General features: G+C 70.6%; 1 protein-coding gene across 2 annotated transcripts in view; it reads left to right on the top strand.

Moving 5' to 3' along the window:
• The first annotated feature begins 6,909 nt into the window (after positions 1–6,909).
• DNMT3A (DNA methyltransferase 3 alpha) overlaps positions 6,910–10,707 on the top strand; it is a 31,066-nt gene continuing 27,268 nt past the window's right edge. For both annotated transcript variants that reach the window (XM_072926204.1, XM_072926203.1), the window contains exon 1: positions 6,910–7,584. The gene's annotated coding sequence lies outside the window, so the exon portion shown is untranslated. The remainder of the gene's footprint in view (positions 7,585–10,707) is intronic.

Here is a 10,707-nt window from a genome sequence, read left to right as displayed (position 1 = left end):
CCCCCTGTGCCCCAGGAGCCTTCCAGCACGGAGGGCGAGGGGAGCTCTGCCCAGGGGCCCCTCTCGGGGCTGCAGTCCTGGCACAGCAGGAACGGCGCTGCCAAGGCACAGCCAAAGCTGCTGGGCCCTCCCACGCCCGTGCCAGGCTCTGTGCCACAGCCCTGGTGCCCAGACAGTGCCCAGGCGCTGCTGGATGCTCCGAGGGGCCCCCCAAAGTCACCCCATCCTCAGCCTGGAGCAAGCCCAGGTTTTTGTGGCCTGAAAGCAGCACCTGTGCCAGTGTTGGGAGCGGCAGCGTGAGCTCCCCACGGCCCCCCTGGTTCCGCTGGAGTCTCTGGAACTCCCCAAGCCCACCCTGAGCCCCCTGAGCCCCCCCAGCTCCCCAATCCCACCCTGAGCCCCCTGAGCCCCCATAGCCCCTACAGCCCCCATAGCCCCCCTATCCTCCATAGCCCCCTGAGTCCCTATAGACCCTTGAACCCCCGGAGCCCACATAGCCCCCAGAGCCCCCTGAGTCCCCTGAGCCCCCTGAGCCCCCGGCTCCCCAATCCCACCCTGAACCCCCTGAGCCCCCTGGGCCCCCTGAGCCCCCCTGAACCCCCTGAACCCCCTGAACCCCCTGAGCCCCCTGGGCCCCCTGAGCCCCCTGAGCCCCCTGAGCCCCCTGACCCCCTGAGCCCCCAGCTCCCCAATCCCACCCTGAGCCCCCCCCAGCTCCCCAATCCCACCCTGAGCCCCCCGAGCCCCCTGAGCCCCCTGAGCCCCCTGAGCCCCCTGAGCCCCCTGAGCCCCCCCCAGCCCCCTGAGCCCCCATAGCTCCCTGACCCCCCAGAGCCCCCCAAGCCCCCAGAGCCCCCTCAGCACCCAGGGGTGCTGCAGCCCCGACATGGGGTACCCTGAGGGCAGAGCCCCCGAGAGGTCCTGTCAGGGCCTGGGGGTCGCGCTGGCACCAGGGACTGGGGGACACGGCTGGCACCGTGCGGGGAGAAGGGAGAGGGTAAGGATGGCTGGCTTGGCACAGCCTGGCTTGGCTTGGCTTGGCTTGGCTTGGCTTGGCTTGGCATGGCATTGCTTGGCACAGCCTGGCTTGGCTTGGCTTGGCTTGGCATCTCTTGAATTGGTTGGATTGGATTGGCATGGCATGCATGGCATGTCTTGGCTTGGCTTGGATTGGATTGGATTGGATTGGATTGGATTGGATTGGATTGGATTGGATTGGATTGGGTTGGGTTGGATTGGATTGGGTTGGGTTGGATTAGATTGGATTGGATTGGATTGGATTGGCATGGCATGGCACGGCCTGGCTTGGCTTGGCTTGGCTTGGCTTGGCTTGGCTTGGATTGGATTGGATTGGATTGGCATGGCACGGCCTGGCTTGGCTTGGCTTGGTACCGCACAGCTCTTGACCACACTTGGCTTGGCCCAGCCTGGCTTGGCACAGCACAGCCTGGCAAGGCTTGGCACATCTTGGCATGCCACTGGACAGCCCTTGGCTTGATCTGGTACGGCCTGGCTTGGCACGGTACAGCTTGGCTTGGCACAGCACAGCCCTTGACTCTGCTTGGCTTGGCTTGGCTCAGACCAGCCTGCCCTGGCATGGCTTGGCACGGCATGGCACTGCACAGCCCTCTACTATCCCAGCTTGGCTCAGACCAGCTTAGCCTGGCCTAGACTGGCACAGCACACCTTGGCACAGCTTGGCTTGGCACGGCACAGCCCTTGGCCACACTTGGCTGGACCCGGCCTGGCTTGGCACAGCACAGAAGGCCTTGGCATGGCTTGGCACGGCAGGGTTTGGTTTGGCACGGCAGGGTTTGGTTTGGCACGGCAGGGTTTGGCATGGCACACCATGTGTTCGCACGGGGTTCTGTCCCTGCCCCGGCGCAGGAGCTCAGCTCTGTGCCGTGCCGAGCTGTGCCATGCCATGCCATGCTGTGCATAGATGTGCCTGTGCCTGTGCCTGTGCCAGTGCAGTGCTGTTCCGGGCCATGCCGTGCCATTCCGAGCTGTGCCGGCCTGGCTCCGCACTGTGCTGTGCTGTGCCACTCTGAGCCGTGCCGTGCCACTCCGAGCCGTGCCATGCCATGCCGTGCTGTGCATAGATGTGCCCGTGCCTGTGCCAGTGAAGTGCTGTTCCGGGCCGTGCCCGGGCCATGCTGTGCCTCTCCAAGCCGTGCCGTGCCACTCCGTGCTGTGCCCGTGCCATGCCCGTGACGTGCAGCTCCAAGCCGTGCCGCTCCATGCCGTGCCGTGCCGCTCCGTGCCGTGCCGCCCCTCTCCGAACCGCCCTGTGCCGTGCCGTGCCGTGCCGTGCCGTGCCGTGCCGCCCCGTGCCGTGCCGTGCCGTGCCGCCCCGCTCCGTGCCGTGCCGCCCCGCTCCGCTCCGAGCCGTGCCGTGCCGTGCCGCGCCGTGCCGCTCCGTGCCGTGCCGCCCCGTGCCGTGCCGTGCCGTGCCGTGCCGTGCCGTGCGCGCGGCCGGCGGGCTCTAGGACCGCGCGGCGGGCTCGGTGCTGCAGTGGAGGCGGCGGCGCTGCGGGAGGAGGCCTGGCCGGGCAGCGCAGCGGCGGCGGCGGCGCGGCGGGGCTCGGCACGGCTCGGCGGGGCTCGGCGGGGCTCTGCGCCGGGCCCGCGGCGGCCCAGGTAACCGGGACAGCGGGACAGCGGGACAGCGGTACCGGCACCGGCACCGGCACCGGCACCGGCACCGGCACCGGCACCGCCGGCGCGGCCCGGGCCGCTCGGCTGCGCTCGGGGCAGTTCGGCCGCGGCGTTCGGCGGGGCTCGGGTCCGCTCGGGCCGGTCCCGCTCCGTCCGGTCCGGTTCGGTTCGGTTCGGGCGGTGCCTTCGGGAGGGCTCGGGCCCATCCGGAGCGGTTCGGGTCCCTCCGCAGCGGTTCGGCTCCTGCGGCTGCGGTTCGGCTCCCTCCGGCCGCGGTTCGGCTCCCTCCGGCGCACTTCGGCTCCCTCCGCCGGGGCTCGGCCCGGCCCGCGGCCCCGCGGTCTCCGCCGTCCCGGGCCCGCGGCGGAAAACACGGCAGGGCCGGGCCCGCCGGCTGTGCCCCCCCGGCCCCGCGCCGCCCCCGCCCGGCCCGGCCCGGCCCGGCCCGGCCCGGCCCCGCTCGGCCCCGCTCGGCCCGGCCGTGCGAGCGGCGCTGCCGGTGCGGCCCGGCCCGGCCCGGCCCCGCGGCGCCGCCGTGTCCTTGAGCGCGGCGCGGGCGGCTGAAGGGCAGCGGGGCCCGGCGGCACCGCCGCCTGTGCCCCCGGCAGGGACGCGGGGCCGCGGCCGGGCCGGCCCTGCCCGAACTTCGGGGGTTTTGCACCAAAAATCCCCCCCGGGGGAGGCGCAGCGCCGCGGGGCCCGCGGGAGGGGCGGCGGGCCGGGGCCTGGCGGGGCCGGGGCTGCCCCGTCCTGTCCTGCCCGCTCCGGTCCCGCCGCCGGGCCCGGCTCCTTCCCCTTCCTTCCCTCTCGCATCTCCCTTCCTTCCCTCTCCCTTCTCCCCTTCCTCCCATCTCACTTCTCCCCTTCCTCCCTCTCGCTTCTCCCCTTCCTTCCCTCACTTCTCCCCATCCTTCCCTCTCATTTCTCCACTTCCTCCCCTCTCACTTCTCCCCTTCCTTCCCTCTCGCTTCTCCCCTTCCTTCCCTCTCGCTTCTCCCCTTCCTTCCCTCTCGCTTCTCCCCTTCCTCCCCTCTCGCTTCTCCCCTTCCTTCCCTCTCGCTGCCCGCTCCGTGCTCTGTTGCCCCTGCCTGTGCATCTCCCCTCGCTTCCCGCTGCCCACTCACTGCCCACTTCCTCATCACTTCCCCCTTCCTGCTCATCCTCCCCTTCCCTTTCCCTCTCACTTCCCCCTTCCTGCTCACTTCCCCGTACCCTCTCACTCCCCTGCCCCTCTGGTTTCTTATCTCGCTCTTCCTTCTGCCTTCCCCATCATTTCCTCTTTGCCTTCTCCTTCCTTCTTGCTTCTCGCCCTTTCCACTCACTTCCCCCTTCCCGTTGCCTTCCCACTTCCTCATCACTTCCCGCTCTGCCTCCCTTCCCCCTCACTTCCCCTCTCCCCTCCCTCCTCCTTCCCCCTCTCCCCTTTCCCTCCCACCGCCCTTTCCTCCCCCCGCTTTCCTTTCCGGGGTGTTTCGCCTGCGCAAACCTGTGGGCAAATGAGATTTTCCTCCTCGCTCAGTTCCTCTTTCCGTGCCTCTGCCCTTTGTGTGACGTCGCCGGTGTCACCGCGGGACCGGCCAAGTTCCGTGTGTGGCAGCCACATCCCGTGGTGGCCGTGACTGCCGGGAGCCCCCCGGGAGCCGCCCGGGCCCTGCTGCTCCGGCAGCTGCGGCCCCTCATGCTGAGTCAGCTCCAAACTTGCCAGCAGAGCAGCTTTGGTGACACCGAGCAGCTGTGGTGACACCGAGCAGCAGTGGTGACACCGAGCAGCTTTGGTGACACCGAGCAGCAGTGGTGACACCGAGCAGCTGTGGTGACACCGAGCAGCTTTGGTGACACCGAGCAGCTGTGGTGACACCGAGCAGCTTTGGTGACACCGAGCAGCTGTGGTGACACCGAGCAGCTGTGGTGACACCGAGCAGCTTCTGCTCCCTCGAGGAATGGCACCATGCGGTGCCTGCTGGTGGGCCCGGTGTGTCCTGATGTGTCCCGGTGTGTCCCGGTGTGTCCCGGTGTGTCCCGGTGTCCCCCGGTGACCCTGCCTGGCCATGTCCATGGCCCCGAAACCCGGTGGCAGCCGCGGCCATGCCCGCAGAGCCCGCGCCGTGCCGCGCCGTGCCATGGCAGCCACCGGCAGAGCCTCGGGCGGCGTTTTTGGCACAGTGAGTTTGATTTTGGCACGTCCCTGCCCCACGCCTCGCCACGGGCCGTGCCCCGGCAGGGCGCGGTGCCCCGGCAGGGCGCGGTGCCCCGGCAGGGCGCGGTGCCCCGGCAGGGCGCGGTGGTGCCCGCGGGGAGCGCGTGGGCCCGGCAGGTGCCGCGGGCGCGTGCCGGGGCCGGGTGTGCTCGTGCCGCGGTGGCTCCCGGGGGTTTGGCTCGGGTGGGCTGCCCGCGGGCCGTGGGCCATGGGTCGGTTCGGGCTCCCGGCGCGGGAGGAACCCACGGCGGGCTCCGCTCGCCCGCACCGCCGCGGCGCTGCCTCGCCCGGGGCCCGGCGCGTGCCGCGGTGTTGGGCCCGTTCCCGCGGTTAACCGCCGCTCCCGGCTCCCGGCCCGGTCCTGCCGGATCGCTCCGCTCCGCTCCTGCCCCGGCGCAGCTCCTGGCCCTGCTCGGGGTCCCCGGGGCGCTCGGGGCTCTGCGCGCCGGGATCGGATCTCTCCGGAGCTTTCTCCCGGTAACGGAGCACGTGGCGCTCCCGGTGCTCCCGGTGAGACCCTCCCGGTGCTGCAGCAGCCCCTTCCCTGTCCCCTGGCTCCATCCCCCCCGTCCCACCTGCGGGGCTGCCACAGACTGGCGCTGGGCTCACACAGTTCACTGTCCCGTCCCACCCCATAACTTCCCATCGCATCCCTTCCCATCCCATCCCATCCCATAACTTCCCATCCCATCCCAACATGGCATCCCATAACTTCCCATCCCATCCCTTCCCATCCCAACATCCCACCCCATAACTTCCCATCCCATCATGGCACCCCATAACTTCCCATCCCATCCCAACATCCCACCCCATCCCATCCCATCCCATCCCATCCCGGCTGTGGGGCTGTGCCTGGTTTTGGCTGTGCTGTGGAGCAGGGCAGGGCCTGGTGCTGGTCCCTGGGGTCCATGGGGTGCCAGAATCACTCCCAGGGGTGCTGTAGGGTGCCGGAATCACCCCCTGGGATGCTGTGGGGTGCAGTAATCACCCCCTGGGATGCTGTGGGGTGCAGTAATCACCCCCTGGGATGCTGTGGGGTGCAGTAATCACCCCCTGGGATGCTGTGGGGTGCCAGAATCACTCCCAGGGATGCTGTGGGGTGCAGGAATCACCCTCTGGGATGCTGTGGGGTGCAGGAATCACCCTCTGGGATGCTGTGGGGTGCCAGAATCACTACCAGGGGTGCTGCGGGGTGCAGTAATCACCCCCTGGGATGCTGTGGGGTGCAGTAATCACCCCCTGGGATGCTGTGGGGTGCAGTAATCACCCCCTGGGATGCTGTGGGGTGCAGTAATCACCCTCTGGGATGCTGTGGGGTGCCAGAATCACTCCCAGGGGTGCTGTGGGGCGCCAGAATCACTCCCAGGGGTGCTGTGGGGTGCCAGAATCACCCCCTGGGATGCTGTGGGGTGCAGTAATCACTCCCTGGGATGCTGTGGGTGCAGTAATCACCCTCTGGGATGCTGTGGGTGCAGTAATCACCCTCTGGGATGCTGTGGGTGCAGTAATCACCCTCTGGGATGCTGTGGGTGCAGTGACTCCATCCTTGGGCGCACCACGGGGCTGGCTCAGTGCCGCTGAGCACCCCAGGGTGCCCCTCCAGGCCAGGTCTGTTTTTAGGATCAGCCCAGCTCTCGCTGGCCCCTCGCCCCCCAGGTCCCCCCGCTGCCGGTGGCTCCCGGAGCTGTGGCACGCGTGGCCAGGCGCTCCTCCCGCAGAGGCCAAACATTTCACCCCTAAATTACAGCTCCGAGATGAGGTCAAGGCCACGGCGGCTCCGGCACAACCATCTGTCGGAGGCGAAGTTGCGTACCGGGGGGCGCCCACCGTGTTCCTGCGCCCCCCGGCAGCAGCCCCCACGCCGAGGGGGCTCGGGGGGCTCCCACTCCGTGAGTCAGGGCGGGGGTGACTCACGGCCGCCGCTCCTGTCCCCTCTGAGTCAATCCCGGAGTCGTTCCCTGCTGCTGGGAAGGAGGAGGAGGAGAAGGAGGAGGAGGAGGAGGAGGAGCGCGGTGGTGGCAGTGACTCAAAGTGACAACAACAATAATAATACGCTGCGGCACTTGTCACGGGAGAGGCGCTTGGCCGGGGTCCCTGGTGCGTGCCCACCGCCGCCGGCGCACGGGGACCCCGGCCAGGGCGGGGGTGTCACCGCCGCTCGCGGGGTCACCTCGGGACGGGCGGGGGGGACTGTGTGACGGCGTCCCCGCTCGCCACCGGCACGGGGGGCTGCGGGGGACCCCGCTCGCCTCACCTAAAATGGCCGGTTAGGTCCCCGCAGGCTCCCGGCTGCGGCACGGCACCGCCGAGGTCCCTAAATATATTTAAAAAAAAAAAAAAAAGAAAAAAAAAAAAAAAAGGCGGGATTTCGGGTGGGTTTTCCATTTTCGTGGCTGCCGGTGGCTGCCGCGTGTCTCGCCCAGCCGGCGCAGGTAACCCACTTCGGAACGCCTCTGCCGCCGCGCCGAGCGTGACTCGCCGGTGCTGCCGTGCGGGAGCGGCACCGGCGGCTGCGCTGGGGCCGCCGCTCGCCCGGCCCGAGCCGCGGGGCCAGCCCCGCCGGGGACGCGGCGGCCGCGGGGCTCCGGCCCCGCCGCGGCTCCGTGACCGCCGCCGAGCCCCGCGGGATGCCGCCGAGCCCGGTCCCGGCGGCCTGAGGCGAGGGCACGGCGCCGAGCCCCCCGGCCCTTCCCGGCCCGGCCCGGCCCGCGGCGGGCGAGCGCAGCCCGGTAAGAGCGCGGGGAGCGGGACGGGAGCGCCGCCGGTCCCGCACGGCGCCTCCGGTGGGGCGGGCACGGGAGGCGGCCGGGCCGCGGCGGCTCCGCGGCTTTGTTCGGCGGCCGCGGGGTTTGTGCGCACAACAACTATTTTTAGAGCGTTTGGAGACCATGTTGGCTGGAAGCGAATCAAAGCCGCGAGCTGCCCCTCCGGCAGCGCCCACCGGGCTCCGCCGCCCCCCGGGGCTGCCGGAGGGACCCCGGTGCCGCGGGGGCCCGGGCAGTGCGGGCGGTGCCGGCGGCGCGGCGGAGACCCCCGGCCGCGGGGATCCCCCGAGGTCCCGGTGCGGCCGCGGTGTCCCCGGTGCTTCCCGCCGCACGTGTCCGTGCCGTGCCGTGCCGTGCCGTGCCGTGCCGTGCCGTGCCGTGCCGGGGCTGTGCCGAGGCGCGGCGGGACCGGGGTCCCCGGGGGTTCGGGGATGGTGGGGGGCTCCGGCAGCGGCACCCCGGGAGGCGATTGGCGGGGAACGGGGGGCCGAACTGCCGTGCCGTGCCGTGCCGTGCCGTGCCGTGCCGTGCCGTGCCGTGCCGTGCCGTGCCGTGGGCTGCTGGCACAGCCGCTGACAGGGGGGCCATAGCGGTGGTCTGGGGGTGCGGGGTGCCAGCCCCGGCCCCTCACCGACGGGCATCGCGGTGCCCAGGGCCAAGTGCCGGGCCGGGGCCGAGCGTGCCCGCGGGGAGCTCCGTGGGCATCACCCCCGTGCCCCGGGGGATGGAGCGGGGATGGGGCCGGGGCTGCGGAGGGAAGGGGCCGGGGAGTCGCTAGGGCTGTGCCTGGGGGTCCAGCGTGCACCCCACAGCCCCGTCCGGCATCCTGCACCCCCAGTCCCACACCCCCACCCTCCACCCCCACATGGAGCCAGCCCCACTCCCCCTGCCTACATCCTCCCCCAGCCCAGCCTGCGAGAGGGGCGGGGAGGGCTGAGCCCCCCCATCTGTCCCGCAGCCCCCGGCCCGGCACCCCAAACCCCGGGGGTCCCGGTGCCCGTGTCGTGGGGCGGCCGCAGCCCCCCAGCACCCCCGCCGCTCCGGCCGCGGGCCGGGGGGATGCCCGGGGCTGGGAGCGGTGCCGAGAGCGGCGTCCTGCCCGCCCCGGCCCCCCCGAGCCCCCGCCCGAGCCCCCCGCCCGCCGCTGGGAACGGCTGCGGCTGGAAAGCTCTAGAAACAAATTGCAGCTCCGGTGCCAAAGGCAACAGCAGCCCCGGCCACGGCGAATGCAGCGTTTGCCATAGCAACAGGTGCCGGCTGGCGCCTCCCCCCCGGCCCCCCGCCACCGGCCCCGGCCCCCGCACCGGCACCCCGCACCCGGCACCCCGCACCGGCACCCCGCACCCCGCACCCGGCACCCCGCACCCCGCACCGGCACCCCGCACCGGCACCCCGCACCCCGCACCGGCACCCCGCACCGGCACCCCGCACCGGCACCCCGCACCCGGCACCGGCACCCCGCACCGGCACCCCGCACCCCGCAGCCCGCAGCCCGCACCCCGCACCGGCACCGGCCCCCGCACCGGCACCCCGCACCGGGTACCCTGCACCCGCACCCCGCACCCCCAGAGCCCGCAGCCGGCATCCCCCAGCTCCCCCACAACCAGCCTGCATCCCCCGGCCTCCGGCGCTCGGCCCCCCAACTCCTGCACCCTTTGCACCCCACAACCCAACCCCGATGGCCCTGCCAGCCCCCCGCACATCCTACAGCATGCACAGCCTGTAGGGTACCCCACTGTCACCGTGTGCCTCACACACCCGCACCCCAAACCCTGCCCTGTGCCCCCTGCAGCATGTCCTGCACCCAAACCCTGCCCTGTGCCCCCTGCAGCATGTCCTGCACCCCGCATGGCCCCTGTACCCAGCACCCTGCACCCCACTGCTCTGCTGCACCCACAAAATGCACACTGCACCCCTCGAACCCCACACTGCACCCCTCCCACCCCACACTGCACCCCTCCCACCCCACACTGTACCCCTCAAACCCCACACTGCACACCCCCTCCATGCGCCTCACAAGGTGCACAATGCACCCCCAAACAGGGACTGGGCACCCCGTGCTCTGCCAAGGACACCCCACACTGAGCATCCTGTGCTGGGTGCCCCACACCGCACCGTGCACCCATCACCCTGTGCCCTGTGCTGTGTGCCCTGTACCCACACCCTGCGCCCCACAGCATGGACACTGTGCCCTACAACTGCACCCCACAGCATGGACACTGTGCCCACACCCTGCGCCCCACAGCATGGACACTGTGCCCTACAGCTGCACCCATGCCATGGACTCTGTGCCCCACACCCTGTGCCCCACAGCATGGACACTGTACCCACACCCTGCGCCCCACAGCATGGACACTGTGCCCACACCCTGTGCCCCACAGCATGGACACTGTGCCCTACAACTGCACCCCACAGCATGGACACTGTACCCACACCCTGTATCCTGTGCCCTGCGCCCTGTACCCACACCCTGCACCCCACAGCATGGACACTGTGCCCTACAGCTGCACCCCACGCCATGGACACTGTGCCCCACACCCTGCACCCCATGCCATGGACTCTGTGCCCCACAGCTGCCCTCCTGTGGGCTCCCCACACCTCACACCATGCCCCCTGTGCTCCACACGCTAAACCCCATGCTGTGCACCCCTTACCCCACACCCTGCACTGACACTGCACCCCACACCGTGCACTCCTCATCCCTTACCCCTCACCCACACCGTGCACCCCTCATCCCTTACCCCTCACCCACACCGTGCACCCCTCATCCCTTACCCCTCACCCACACCGTGCACCCCTCATCCCTTACCCCTCACCCACACCGTGCACCCCTCATCTCGCACCCCTCACCCACAGCATGCACCCCTCATCTCCCACCCCTCACCCACACCGTGCACCCCTCATCTCCCACCCCTCACCCACAGCATGCACCCCTCATCTCCCACCCCTCACCCCCACCGTGCACCCCTCATCCCTTACCCCTCACCCCCACCGTGCACCCCTCATCTCCCACCCCTCACCCACACCGTGCACCCCTCATCTCCCACCCCTCACCCACACCGTGCACCCCTCATCTCCCACCCCTCA

The sequence above is a fragment of the Taeniopygia guttata genome, chromosome 3 (assembly GCF_048771995.1).
Source record: "Taeniopygia guttata chromosome 3, bTaeGut7.mat, whole genome shotgun sequence".
NCBI lineage: Eukaryota > Metazoa > Chordata > Aves > Passeriformes > Estrildidae > Taeniopygia > Taeniopygia guttata.
Note: the sequence above shows the minus strand (reverse complement) of the source record. Positions and strands in the feature narration are given on the sequence as shown.